This window comes from Tenrec ecaudatus, chromosome 17 (genome assembly GCF_050624435.1).
Source record: "Tenrec ecaudatus isolate mTenEca1 chromosome 17, mTenEca1.hap1, whole genome shotgun sequence".
In the NCBI taxonomy this organism is placed as follows: Eukaryota; Metazoa; Chordata; class Mammalia; order Afrosoricida; family Tenrecidae; genus Tenrec; species Tenrec ecaudatus.
The window spans coordinates 29,586,333-29,601,676 of record NC_134546.1 but is presented as its reverse complement, the minus strand read 5'-3'; the positions used below and the strand labels follow the sequence as shown (position 1 = coordinate 29,601,676).

The following is a 15,344-nucleotide window of genomic DNA, read 5'->3' as shown; positions in this document are numbered from 1 at the left end:
TTATACATGTATTGGGGTCTATAGGTCAACCAACAATGGCCCATTCAAACCTCTATACAAGTAATGAATTTTCCCTTTGCTCCCTTTATATATTATAGATTTATAGAATGTCAGAGCTGGAAGGGATTTAGGACATCATACTTCATGTTGGCGACAGGAGATAGGTGTTTGTAGCAAGTACCCAATACAGGAGTATTCCAGTATCCAATTGAAAAGGTCCACATTCCTCCCACATTAGATATTAAGTAGGATCTGTGGTCTATCAAGGAAATGGAGTCAGCCTTTACAACATGAAAGAAAAACCTTATAAAAATATGAAACAGGAGCAGCTGCTCCGCGGGAGAAAGGTAAGACTCTCTGCTTTGGAACAGACTCAGTCTTGGAAACCTCCAGGGCAGGTCTACTCTGTCCTACAGGATCTCTATGCGTTGGAATTGACTCTATGGTCATGGGTGGTAGTTGTTTGTTTATTAAACAAGTTATGCACTTAAAATAGGCTTATGAAAATACACCTATGAAAATAACAAGCTGAAAGGTTCAGATGCTAACATTTGCTCAGACCCTTATGCATTCTTGGCTTGTCCCTGACTGATAGTTGTAGCATGTGTTGGTGCCCAGGCCTAGCACAGAGTTGCTTCCAACCTGGCCAGTGAAGCGATCCCAGCAGACACACGCTCGGGTGTTTCCACAATATCAGATTGCCATAAATGTTTCAGAACCATCATTTTCCATTCCTTACTTAGCTCATTAGTTTGTGGACGGACAGAGCTCTACAAGTCCTTCTTTCAGTAGCGCTACCTTCCAGGGGTTCAGAGTCCCAAATCTGGGAAAAGTGTACCATGACTAAATGATCTTCTACTTGGCTCGAATATTTCTGAAGTGGGCTGCATGTGCCACCCCCAGCCCTCCTCCATCGCCCTCACTCACACGTCTTAGTGTGAGTGAGAGAGGGTAAGGAGAGGCTGACTGTAAGACTTTACGATTGGAGTGTTTGTTCCATCCCTACACTTTCCTGGGGCTACAGAGAAAGTCCATCCTCCTCCTCCCCATCCCCCTTTTTTAAAGGAGACCTTGTGGCATAGTGGTTACACATTGGGCTGTGATCAGCAAGGTCAGCTGTTTGAAACCATTAGCCTCTCTGTGGGAGAAAGATGGGGCTTTCTACTCCCATAAAGAATTACTGCCTTGAAAACCCACAAGGGCATTTCTACCGTGTCTTAGAGACTCACTAGGAGTTGTCATCGACTTGAGTTTTTTGCGTATATGGACTTTTAAGGAGTCTTGGTAGTGCAGTGGTTGAGCAAGTTTCTGATAACTGAAAGGTCAAGCGTTAGCCCCTCCCAGAGGCTCTGTAGGAGAGAAGACCTGGCAGCCAGCTGATGTACAAATGACAGCCTAGAAACTCCTATGGGTAGTTGTACTCTGTCCTCTAGGGTCACCAGGAGACAGAATCGACTCAACAGCTTATCACAACAATATGTGGACTTTCACATACTAAAGAAGGATTTTAAATGATTTACAATTTCTTCTTTTGAATAACACCAAATTTTCAAGCTTAATTTCTTGCTACAAACACCTATCTTAAATAGCTGAAGCTGCTACTCAAAATACCGATTCTTTTCTTACTTTGAATTTTTGTCCTAACAATCTTAATGATGGCTCAGGAGTTATATTCCCAAAAAACATAACGAGGAAAGCATGCTAAAATTTGTCCAGATTTCTTCACAGAGTGTAGTAGGTGTTTTCTCCAGGCTTTGCAGCACCAACTATGGATCACGGTTTTCCCAGCCCGGTCCTGCGGTGCTGCAGCTGCAGTTCCTGCGGGCGTCCGCTGGACTCTGTCACGATCAGCGTTTCCCTCATTAGTTTCCATAGCTACAGTAGCTCTGGGCTTGCTCTCTAATCTCTTCCTGTCCCATGCCACAGGGGACGTGCTTTGCCACCACACGAAGGCCCCAGTTCATGAATGGGCTATGTTCTGAAAGCCTCCGAATGTAGCACTGGAGACCCAAAGCTCATGTTTTCTACAGAGAATGTGTTATAAATGTTTTTGGGGGGTCTCCAGGTCAGCCCACAATGGCCTGTTCAAACCCCTGCACAGGTAATGGATTTTCCCTTTGCTCCCTTTATACATTGCAGAATTATAGAATGTCAGAGCTGGAAGGGAATTTAGAACACTGCGCTTCACATGTGCTACAAACACTGCCCAGTCCGTTGCCGTCCCTACAGTTGGGATATGTGAGTCTGTTGTTGCAGCCACTGATCCGATCCATTTCATTCTGCACCCATTTCATTCTGTTCTCCCCAACCCTATACAATCACGCATGAGGTCATTCGCTAGGGACTGGGCCCTCTGGATAACATGTCCAAGTACATTACATGAAGTCTTACCATGTTGCTTCTAAGGAGCATTCTGATGCATTTTTTTCCCGTGACACATTTGTTTATTTTTATTCTGAATTGTAACCCCTACCGAATGCTGTCATCTTTGATTTTTATCAGAAAGTGCTTCAAGTTTTTTTCACTTCCAGCAAGGTTGTGTCATCTGCACATCATGGGTTGCTCAGGAAACATCCTCCAATCATGACGTTGCATTCTTCTTCACAGAGTCTAACATCTCAGGTTATTTACTCAGCAGACAGACTGAACAAATTCGGTGAAAGGATACAATGCAGACATACACCTTTCCTGATATCACACCAGGAAGTATTCCTTTGTTCTACTTTCTAGCCATATTTTCTTTCTATCTTTTCAGGTACACTGCAAGATCAAGTCTTTATCAATGAAATCCTACGTCTAAGTCCACATCGTTTTTGTGGGAGCCATTGAGTTGGTTCCGACTCAGAGTGATTCCATGTGTGACCGAAGAGAAACACTGCCCAGTCCTACATAAAAGTTGTACATGAGCACAATAAAGTGTTCTGGAAGTCTGAGCCTTCGCATGTCATCCAGAGTTATGATCCACGTAGTTGAATGGCTTTGCATAGTCCATGGAACGTAAGTAAACATCTTTCTGGTATTCTCTGCTTTCAACCAAGATCCAGCTGATATTTCAACTTCTCTTCTGAACTTAGCTTGGGTTTATGGCAACTTTCTGTTGATATTCTGTTACAACTGTTTTGAATTATTTTCAGCAATTTTTTACTTGTGTAATATTAAGGCTATTGTTAGATCATTTCTGTATTCTGTTTAGTCACCATTCTTTGGAATGGGCAGAAATAATGGATTTTTCTTCCCTGTGGATTGGCCAGGTGGTCTACCAATTTTTTTGGTATGAGCTAGTAAGTGTTTCTAGTACTGCACTGGTTTTTGAAATCAATTTAATTGGTATTCTGGTATTCTGTCCATTCCTGGAGCTTTGTTTTTCAGCAATGTCTCCAGTGCAACTTGGACTTCTTACTTCAGTACTACAAGCTCTTGAGCATATGCCACCTCTTGAAATGGTTACATGCTGATCAATTCTTTTTGTTCCAGTGAGTCTCTATACTCCTCATTTTTTGAGACATTTTATGTCATTCAATATGTTGCCAACCACACAGTCCTTCAGTACTGCATCTCAAGACTTGACTTTTTCCTTCAGTTCTTTCTGCTTGAGAAATACTGAGCATTGTCTTCCCTCTAGTTTCTCTAATTCCAGGTCTCTGCATGTTTCATTATAATCTTGTACTTTGTCTTCTCTGGCTGAGCTCTCCTTTGAAATGTTCAGTTCAGTTCTTTAGCTTCATCACCACCACCCCTCCAGTTATAGTAGCTTCTCAATCTTCCAGCGCAAGTTTCAGACTCACTTTTGATATCCATTTTGATATTTTCTTCTTCCTTGTCTTTTGAATGGCCTTTTGCCCTCTGCATGTATGATGCTATTGATGCCACCCCACAACTCTAGCTCATGGATGTGGCCACGGTGTATGCATTTTCAATCGTTTTGATGGTAGGAGCCATACTTCAGAAGATCAGAGCGCTCAGGAGTCGGAATACAAGTGGAATGGAGCCCCTCTTGATCTTTATTGAGCCCCGGGCCTTATGCCTCTGTGCTTTCTGTATGAAAAGTGTTCTCACAAACATCCCCATGGCTCAGTCTCTCACTTCATCAGCTTTTTGTTTGGCCAGGTCTTCAATGACTGTTCTACCTAAGCCAGTGTCTTCTGATGATCTTTCAATCCTCCTGCTCTGCTTCTCTTATTGTTCTTGGGGGTCTTTGAGCTGATGCTGACTCATAGTGACCCCAGAGCAGAACTGCCTCTCAGGATGTTCTCGGCTGTAGCTTTTACTGAAGCACATCATCAGGCCTCTCTATCATGGAGCTTCTGGGATTCAATCCATTAACCTTTTGGTTAGCAGCCACGTTCTTAACCATTGTGCGACCAGGGGTGGTCAATCAGGTTGCATCTTGATGGACTCATTTGGAGGCACCACAGAGATAAATAGCTCGCTGGAGGCCAGATCCATATAAATTCTCTGCTTCGTCTTTCTGCTGACAAGACACATGGAGCTATGCTAGAGCCCTGGAGCTGGAGGAGCCATGTGGAGGCCCCTGCCAATGCTGAGATGCTTCCACTGCCTCTGGATTCCCAAGACTTTCGGCCCACTGGCCTGTGGTCTTCATGCATTTGGCACCATTGCATGTGTTGCATGAGTCTGAAGAGGAGTTTATAGATTGTTATTGGGCATATGGGCCAATAATAGACTTATGGATTTGTTCTGGACTGGGCTGGGATATTTTCTTAATATATAAGTACTCTTTCATATAAAGTTCTCTTTTACACACATGAATCTCCCTGGATTTGTTTCACTAGTCTACAGGGACTAGCACATCAATACCTAGAATTTCAGTAATATTTGCCTTAAGTTCCTTAGAGGAAAAAACACTGGATTAAAAAGAAACCGTCTTTGAATTTAGCCATTGAAAAAGTCAACCGATGGCATGCTAAAGTGGTTTGTCTCAAGGACAATGGTCAGCCAGCCTGATTCAATTCAAGGTAACAAATTTCAAGTGAATAATCAATCAGGGGCTTGAGTGCAGCAAACTTAGGGCTCTTGCTCTTTAGGACTGGAGAGAGACCTTGTTTCTTCACCCACCTATTCAGCAAGCATCACTCCGCCCTTGCAGGATTCAGGTGCAGACGGAGAGACAGCTTGGAAAATCTATTGATAGCACGATGAGATAATAATAACAGAGATGTTATATACAGTGCTGAGGACATGTGAAATTATATGTTTATTATCCTTTTTCACCTTTGGTTATGCCCAAGATGACTTATCAAACTTTAACAATCTTCCTGGCCTAAAATAATTTCCTTAAAAATATACAGCAGTAGTGCAGCTTAAGAAAATTGGCTCAGCCATGCAATGAAATACATGTATACGAGTCTCCATGATTGGGAACCATGGTGAGAAGAGGGGTGTGAAGAGCATAGCCACGCTGATGGGCACAAAGTGACACCCCTGAAATGTATCAGAAGGGAATTCTGTGGATGCTACTGAGGTAGTTAGTTTATTGTGCCAACCTGGCTGATAAACACATGTGGGGTTAATTGAAGGTCAGAGGGATAAATAGCTCAATGAGCCTCACCTTTCTAGTCCTCGGGTCTCTTGCTTTGTGATGGTCGGTCCAGGGTGCATCTGTCTTAGCCAGTTCTCTGCTTCAGCTGGCAAGGCTCACTTCCTGCAAGACATCCTTGCGGAGGAGCCACATGGACCTACCCTGATGCAGCCCTGGGTGCTGGAGCAGTCGTGTGGAGACCCCTGCCAGCGCTGAGATGATTACACATTCACTGATTTGGCTTTCCTCCTGCAGTCGGCGTCATAGTGTGTGTTTTGTGAGATGGAGGAGGACTTTGTGGATTGGTGTCGGACATATGGGTTAATGTTGGACTTGTGGGCTTGGGCAGCACTGGATTGGGATGTTTTCTTGATATGCACTTAACCTTTATATAAAACTCTCTTTTATACACGAGTTTTTGTGGATCTGTTTCTCTAAAGTACCCAGACTAACACATTAATTTGTTTCCCTAAAGTACCCAGACTAACACAGCTATAGTGTTCTGTCATGCAGTTGACATGATAAAAGTTTGAGAGCCGTGGGAAAAACTGGATTCAAATAAAGCTCTTCCAGAGCTCAGCAACTTTGGGCATGGAACAGACATGTAACATATATACTTGAGTATAAGCTAACCCGAATATTTGCAGAAGCTCCTAATTTTGCCACAGAAACTGCATAACAAATGAGCTGAAAACTCGGCTTATACTTGAGTATACACTGTATATTCCAGCTGTCCCCACGTAACAGGATTGTGGTCATGCAAATTCCTAGCACAGTCCAACTTTCAGCTTGTGCTCCAGACATGTCATGGGCCAATAGCTGCTTTGTTCTATTAGTAATTCTACAGGTATTATTCAATCCACACAATTATATTATTCATATTTTACAGATTAAGGTGAAAAAACAGTTCAGTAGCTTAGCCGAAACACAATTCACTTGTATCCTTTTTCAAAGCTAGTGTTGTTAAGCATTATGCTATGGAAACTTAAATAATCCTACTTTACTTTGAGGGGTCCATCCTTTTGGTTTGGCTGTGGACTGAGGTGTGCCTGACCCAGGGCATGTGTTTTCAGTTACCTCTGATACATGAGAAATCTGGACAATCTACTTAGTCCTTCCTTAGAGTGATAGCAGAGATTGGGGTACAGGTAATGATTGCTAATAATAATGAGTACAAGAATGTTCTCAAATTGATTTTTCATTTTTTGGTGTATGAAAACCAGGACAGATGAATCTATAGAGTCAGCAAGTGTAACAAAGCTTTTTCAGGGAGGGGGGTATAGAGGTGGTGGCGGAGTAAAGGGGTGATGACGTCAAGGGGTCCATTAGAAAAAGAATGTTTGGAACTGATAGTGGTAGCAAATGTTCAATTCTGCTGGTTGTGATTGAACTATGGAATGATTTGATATATGTATTAATCCAAATTAATACAAAAAAGCATGTTCTAAAATTGTGGTTTAGATGGCAAAACTTTAAAAAATTTATCTAAACTATTGGATTGTATGCTATATTAATTATATGCCAAAATTGTTGAATAAACTAACATTTGTTGATGTTGGTGAAGATTAATGATGTATCACGAACTGCCAGTAGAATGAACAAATTTCCCCTGAAAGAAGTAGAGCCAAAAGACTCCTTAGATGTCTTCTTAAGCCTCCCGAGTGAGCTTTTGTTTCGCTGACCTTGAAGATGTTATATTATTATTACATGTCTTTAGAGAAGGACGATCAATAAAGTCAGCTAAGCTTAAGAAGAGCCTCAGGGACGTGTGTAGGCACAGGAGCCATGATACTGGGCTTGCACATAGCGACGGTGGTGCAGATGGTGTGAGGTCTGGCAGTGTGTCATTCCACCGTCCATAGGCTCATTGTGAGTGGGACCAGATTTGATGGGAGCGATACGATGGTATGGTTCATTTTGTAAGTTGCTTGAGGACCTCATAACCTAAAGCTAACAGGTAGGTCTGTAAATCTCTATTTCTTAGCTGAGTTTTGGGGTAACAGATAGCCGTACCCTCAGTGGAACCTAATCTTTGACAAGTTATTACACTGCTTTGTGACTTGATGTTTTGCCAGCAGATGGCGCTGCTGATTGTCAAACGAGCTATCTTTTTTTAAAATGAGCAATCTTTCTATGTCAATTTTTTTTCCTTCTCAATTTCGCAGTCCAAGGTCTGACACATGGAGAAACCAGGGCTTCTTAAATTTGTTGAAAAGCAAGTAAAAACTTTCATTTCAGGGAAAGGCTGAGCTTAACAATTCATAGCTGCCATGTAATTGAGTTGGACATTTATATGAGCCGTCTATGCACATGTTATTTTGCATTCTATGGGAAGTCTTTTGGGCTATTTGCAAAACTCCATGTCCAAGACTAAAACAAAACACAGTAAAACTTAATTACCCAGACAACCAGTACATGGAGAGGGGTTTTGCTAGGCAAATTTTATTTTCTGCGCTACAGTTTTAGGAAGAGATGAATATTAAAAGCAGCTACAAATTTCATTTACATATATGTGTATATGACATACATGTGAATGTATCTGTATATGTAACATGTATGCAATTTGTGCCCTTGTTTCCAGTGTCTCAATAGAAATGAAAACATAAGAGAAGGGAAAAAAATAATGAACCATGTTAGTAAATTACATAAGGTCTCAGGACATAATTTCCCCAGTCTATAAAACTGAAATATTTCTTGCCTAATAACAGGACTTTTGTAAGGATCAAATGCAATAATTGAGTGGAAAGAACTGGAGAATTGTAATGTCCTGTACACATAAGCCTTTCTTCATCCCTGCCACACATGCAACCCAACTTCCTATATTCACGACCATAACACAATGAGAACTTAAACTGAGAACACAACTCTCGAGTTCAACTGAGTCATTCATCTAAGAACAAGTTAATCACCTCTAGTGTATTAGATTCACGTAAGATAAGGAATTATTTTTAAACACAAAAGGACTGTTTGGCTTAACTGTTCAGAATATTAAACAAAAGAATAATTGAGTGCAAAACACTTACATTCACGGAGGGGACCTGGCCCCCCCCGCACTTCCTGTCACAGTGTGTGTGCGCCTGTGTGTGCAGTGGGTGTAGTCAGACTTAGGCTTGGAAGTGGGCATAACCATCACGAAGTCCCTCCCCTGGCCTTCATAAGAGGCCTCCGCAGTCCCTTGCGGTTCTACTGTTGCCTTATAGGAAGGATGGCAAGGCTTCATGTACTTTGGACATGAGCGGCCAGTCCCTGGAGAAGGACATCGTGCTTGGTGAAGCAGAAGGCCAGAGAAAGAGAGGAAGGCCCTCAATGACATGAATGGACACAGTGGCTACAACAAGGGGCTCAAATGTAAGACCTGTTGGGAGGATGGCGCAGGGCCGGGCAATGTTTCATCCTGTGATCACAGGCCTGAGACGGGTCAGAACTTCAGAACCAACTCGTTGGTACCCCTACCCCCACCACCAAGAAGTCAGAATTGAAATGAGGCAGGTGTTTTAAACAAAGGGTTGGTGAGGGATTAAATGAAGGAGAGGGCTTATCTTCTTCCAAAAAAGAATGACCGAATCCGTGCTGACCACGGTGGTCTTACTGCGACCTCCTGGCACTGACTGCTGACCCCTGACTGCTGCGCCAAGAGCACCAAATCCCCCCTCTGCACCAGCCACCTAGGGCCCTAGACTGGGCCGCTCCCTTACTGCCAGGAATGACCACTGTCGGGCTCCAGCATTTGGGGACTTAGAGAACCTGACAACAGCACAGCAGTGACTGGCCAGCGTCTGGAAAGACACACGGGCTAGTTTTCTGAACCTAGCATTCCACCTCCTGCTTTCTAGATGTTATGAGCCGCTGGGGATTGTGAGAAACGCTTCCCCAGCCTCCGTCTCCGCCTGGGCCACCATCCTGGCTCCCAACAGCATCCTCATCCCTTAAGACCCTGTGACATTCGAGATTACAAAGCTATCTGTGCGGCTATGCAATTTCTGCTCTCTCACTCGACTCGAAATTCAGGCAGGATGTGGAGCCAGCCTGTCTTCTTGACAGCTGTACCTACATGCCCTACACAGGACCTGGCACTCAGGAGTTACCTAGCAAGGGGGTGCAGGAACCCTAGTAGTGCAGCGGGTTAAGTGGTGGGCTGCTAAGAAGGTGGTTCCAGCCGTTGCTTCCAGGGAGAAAGAGAAGGCAGTGTGCTTCTGTAAAGACTCACAGCCTCAGGAGCGCTATGGGGCAGCTCTGCACTGCCGTGCAGGGTAGCTGTGAGCCAGATGGACTCAGAGGCAGGGCTTTGAAACAAAGGGTTGTTGAGCGACTCAACGAATGTTTGAGTTGATCCTTCTTTGGAAAGAGCTGGCAGGCAACGAAGGGACCCCCCGAAGCGCTTGCCGTTATGTCATTTTTTCCAGACTTTCAAGCGGGGGCTGGAGAAAAGGCGTCTGTGGAGGAGAGCAAAGAGTTTCTCCGGGACAGATGGGGGATGGGGTTGGGGGGGGGGAACTATGTGAAGCCTGCCAGGCGCTCCAGTGTTTTGAGCCCTCCAGAGCAATTTCTGCCTGCTCCAAGGTCCCCAAGGACTCTCACAGCATCGGCGTGCCCCATCCTCCTCCTTCCCAATGCTCACTGTGGGGCCGGGGCCGGGTCTGGCACAGAACTCGATCCTAAGAGCAAGTCTGTTCTAACAGGAAGCAAGTAATGTTTCTCCCCGATGGAGGTGTTTGCTTCTTCGAGATGTCACAAAGAGCTCTTTTCAGAGAGAAGGGGCCGGCCATATGGTGGGTGGCCTCGCTGCTGTCTGCCCAGAAGCATTTTCTGGGGAGCCGTGTTTCCTCTTCCGGAAGTGTTGCTAGCTGTGCCCTGGAATGAGACAGCCTCCCTGATCCTCAGTCCCCAACTGCTGCATGGGAGTGTCAACCAGGCTCTCCTGTAAGCCCTGGATTCACGGTGAAGGCCGGGGTTTCTTTTCTTGGTTGCCAAGAATGGCAGCCGCCCCCCTGGAGGCATCTACCCCTAATTTCTAATCTCTGTGTCCTAGACCCTTCTGAGCCCCATCTCTAGGGTTCTCATTGCTAACCACCCTCGTTTCCTTGGTCAGCACCTGCTGTCTCAGGCTTGACATTCCCTCGGGATATGAGGATGCCCACATGCTTCCTTCTGGCTCTGGCCTCTTTGCTGACTTGCAGAATTCTACACCCAAGCACTGACTCTCAGCTTCCACTTGGCTCGCTCAGAGGTGTTTCCCGTTTACTAGGAAGACCGGAGAAGAATCCATGCATTTTAATTATGGTGCCGGGGAAGAATATTGAACGAAAGAGGGACTGCCAAAAGAAGTAATAAATCTCTCTTGGAAGAAGTACAGCCAGAATGTTCCTTAAAGGCAAGGCTGGCAAGATTTCATCTCATGTACTTTGGGCGCATCGCTGGAGAAGGACCTCATGCTCGGTAGAGTGAAGGGGCTGTAAACTAAGAGGAAGGCCTTTGATGATTTGGATGGACACAGTGGCTGCAGCAATGGGCTCAAGCATAGGAACAGTTGTGAGGATGGCGCAGGACCATCCGGTTGTCCACAGGGAGACTCTGCGTTGGAGCGGACTCGACGGCACCTGACCACCACAACAGCAAGAGGGATGCAATGGGGAGGAGTCGTAGTGGCGGGGGCGGCGGCTCAGTAGTAGAAGCTTTAATTCCAGCCAGCGCACCTCACCAACAGCCAATACCCATTTCTCATTGGAAGCATGTGTGTGTGAGGATGCCAGGGAAGTTTCAGCAGAGCTTCCACAGTAAGATAAACGAGGGGGAAAAACTTGGTGATCTAATTCCCAAACAATCATCCATTGAAAACCTTATAGATCACAGCTACCCTACTCTGCTGTGCTTGGCGTTGCTGTGAACAGAGGGCTAACATGATCGGCGCTAACAAGCACAGGTCTAATGGAGAACCCTTGATTCTTTACCACCCGGTTGAGCAAAGTGGGCCGAAGTCCCTGTAGTGCCGATTAATGCCCAAAGAGCATCCTACTTTGCAGATCAGCTTCCTGCCTGAAACATGCAGCTTTCCTCCCTGGGAAGCCTCCTGCCCAGTCTCATGGCTTCAGTGCTGTGGTCTCTGGTGTCTCTGCTGCCACTTCTCCATACAAGGCTTTCAGCCACACTTCCCTCCTGCCTCTTCTTTGGCAAACCATGGGATTCTTCCTTCCTGGACCAGAGGTCGCTTCCTGGATACCCCAGGAATGGCAAAACTGACCAATCCCAGAGTTAGAATCCTCTACACCTCATTTGCATATTCATCCCACCCAGTCATCTGGTGGGAGTTACAAAGACTCTGGAGAGCAGAACCATACCAAGTAATTTCCCTTCACTAATGCAAACACTTTCTTTATGCCCCGCACCAAATTTCCCATGCTGTTAACATTTCATGTTATTGTTATAGGACCATGTGCATGTGTAATGGTATTCTGTTATGTGGGCAGCTGATAAAACTGGTGTCTGGCATTTTGGTTTCTGTGTGGTGGGATCGACCTCCCCACAAGACTGGGAGGCCGGAAATCTCCAAATGTAGAACACAGGAGGTCAGTCAAAAAAGAATAATGAATGTCCATTACCCTGGCTGGGCTTATCTGATATGTCCGTGTGTTTGTTTGCTGCCTATTTTATCTCACTAGGATGTCAGCTCATAAGATCAAGAACTCTGTCTTTTCCCCTCTGTGTCTTCAGAGTCCAGAAGAATGACATCAGAGGGGTGGCCCTTGACCACATGGGTTGAATGAATCTCAGATAATGTACAGAGAGCATTTGATGATAAAGATTAAACAATTTAGTTGTTTTTATTCTCTCCTTCGGTGGTCAGCACTCCTGGCCCCTCCTCCGGGCTGTTCTGTTCCTGGTCTCTAAGGCAAAAGCAGGCCAGGACAGCCTGATGTGTTTGTCAGTAAGAAGGCAGACAGGTGACAAGGGCTGGGCGCTCTGAATCAGGGACCGGAAACCCAGAGCACTAAAGGAGAATCTCAAAGAATTCCAGGGGGTAAGACACGCCTTCCCTGGGCAGAGCGCCAAAGCACAAGCAAAACACATTGCTGAGGCAGTAAGCACGCCCTATTGTGTCCCAGCTTCCTGAACTTGAGGAGAAGAGGGTGGAGCCCCAGGAATTAGGGGTCTTTTTAGCCAGACTTGGCAATCTCAGTGGGGGCAGTGGCTGGAAAGCCTGCAGCACCAAACAGAAAGCATATCAGTCAAAATCCTTACGGTTCAGAAATGGGGGACTGTTTTCCCAGTTCCCGTGACTGCCCTGACACATGAACAAGGAACTGAAAGCGTCTGAGTGCGTGTGTGCGCACGCGTGTGCAGCTGGGTGGAAGGATGAGATGAGAGTCTCACACGGCTATGGGGGATGCAGTGGAGTCCTGCTCCACCTCTCCGGGCTCTGCTTTAAATGCTCAGTAGCTGCGTCCTTCTGCCCTCTGCCCTTTGACCTTTCCATCTTTTGAGCTTGCATGTGATGGAGTGGGAGGAGCTGGCTCACCATCCCTTACTCTGCCTGGGAGCTCTGGGTGGAACAAGAGTGTGGGAAGGCCGTGGGACCACGTGCCCTGGCGATAGGCTCTCCTTGCCAGAGCAGAGGTCAGGGCGTCGGGTTGGATGCTCCAGCGGGATAGGATGGCTCCCGGCCATTTGGTGCCCTCTCTCCACCGGCTTCTGTTCTCCTTCGTCCGTTCCTGGAGTGCAGGCCTCAGGGGAAAGAAGCAGCCGGGGCTGTTCCCAGCCTCCTCCAGGGGGTTGAGCACCTGGCACATCCTTTAGTTGCAAGCAGCACGAGGCTGATAGGACCCCGGAGGCTAACTGGCCCCTGCAGGGCTGGAGAACAGGGACAGCCAAAGTGCTTTCGTTTTTTAAGGAAAGCGATGGGGTCAGGGAGATTTGGGAGCAGGTGGCGACGGCTGGACACAGGAGGAGCTTGGCTTTATGTGAAGAGGAAGACACAAGGCACGTGAAACCCTGAGCGTTTTGGGGGATGAGGGGCCAAGACTACATCTTCCCTTTAAATGGGCACTGGAGAAGAAGTGGGTGTCTGGGCTGGATTGTCATAGGGGTGGGTGGGCAGCGGAGTAGGAAGGGGAGAGGAGGAGAGTGGGGATGGGGCAAAGGAAGCAAGGAAGGGGGCTCTGAGGGGAGAATGAGCATGCGCAGCATGTCAGGGAAGTGCTTCCTGGGTTCCATTTATAGAGTCTAGAGACCACCTCCGAGAAACAGAATCTGCTTCACTGTGTTCAATGATTACTAATTACAGTCATTTATGGGAATCGCGGCTTACCGTTGCTAGCTAATCACCATGCAGAACGGCACCATCCAGGCGGCTGTCAGAGTTTCCCCTATGGCGCCTTTCATTGGGTGGCATCGATGTTTTCTGGCCAAGACACACTCTCTTCTCATGCAGCCTGGTTACGGACTCAGGATTCAAATACCACAACCCAGAAGGGATGCCGTGTAAGAAAAGAAGGGAAATAAGACAAAGCGCTGTAAGCTCATCTCAAAATGACCTTTTATTTCATTTAAAAATCATTTTATTGGGGACTCTTACAGCTCTTATCACAATCCATCCATCCATCCATTGTGTCAAGCACATTTGTACAGATGTTGCCATCAGCATTTTCAACTTGAGCCCTTGGTATCAGCTCACTCCTCCCGCCCCCCATGAACCCTTAATAATTTATCGTATTTTTCATGTCTTACACCGACTGCTCTTTTCCTTAACCCACTTTTCTGTTGTCCATCCCCCTGGGAAGGGGTTATATGTAGATCATTGTGATCGGTCCCCCTTTCTCCCCCACCTTCCCCTTCCTCTCTCGGTATCTCTAATCTTGGTCCTGAGGGGTTTACTGTCCTGGATTCCCTGTGTTTCCAGCACTTATATGTACCCGTGTACCTGCTCTGGTCTAGCTGGATTTGTAAGGTAGAATTGGGGTCATGATAGTGGGGAGGGGGCAGGAAGCATTAAAGAACTAGAGGAAAGTTTTATGTTTCCTCAGTGCTATATCGCACCCTGAATGGCTCTTTCTTCCTTGTGACCCTTCTGTAGGAAGATGTCCAATTATATATTTCATTTCTTTTAAATGGAAGTAGTGTTTATTTATATAACGTATCCTTGAGGTCTATGTCAAAAGAAGAAATAATCCATGAATATTTTCTTTAAACGTTTGGATACATTCTCTTCATCAATAATTTACCAGTTTATTTATAGCAATTGACAAGCTTATCTAGGTATACACGACCCTATTTCCATAAGACTTAGATCTTCATCATAGTTTAAATAGAAAACAACAAAAGGAAGCATCTTTTTTGTAATTGTTTTATTAGGGGCTCATACAACTCTTATAACAATCCATACACATCTCAATTTTGCAAAGCACATTTGTACATTTATTGGCTTCTTTATTCTCAAAACATTTGCTCTCCACCTAAGCCCCTGGCATCAGCTCCTAATTTTCCCCTCCCTGCTCCTCCTCCCCCATGAACCCTTGATAACTTACAAAGTATTATTTTGTCATATCTTGCCCTGTCCAACATCTCCCTTCATCCATTCCTCTACCGTCTATCCCCCAGGGAGGAGGTCATACTTAGATCCTTGTAATCAGTTCCTCCCTTCCAACCTACCCTTCCTCCACCCTCCAGTATCACCACTGACACCACTGGTCATGAAGGAATCATCTGCCCTGGCCTCCCTATGTTTCCAGCTTCCATCTGTACCAGTGTATATCCTCTGGTCTAGCCAGATTTGTAAGGTAGAATTGGGATCATGATAGTGGGGGAGGAGGAA

The 15,344-nt window shown here is 45.7% G+C and overlaps 1 long non-coding RNA gene across 1 annotated transcript in view; it reads left to right on the top strand.

Moving 5' to 3' along the window:
• The window catches only part of LOC142430610 (uncharacterized), an 88,349-nt gene that overhangs the window by 31,452 nt on the left and 41,553 nt on the right, over positions 1-15,344 (top strand). Inside the window, exon 2 of the long non-coding RNA XR_012780639.1 lies at positions 2,756-2,997. This is a non-coding gene — a long non-coding RNA (uncharacterized LOC142430610). The remainder of the gene's footprint in view (positions 1-2,755; positions 2,998-15,344) is intronic.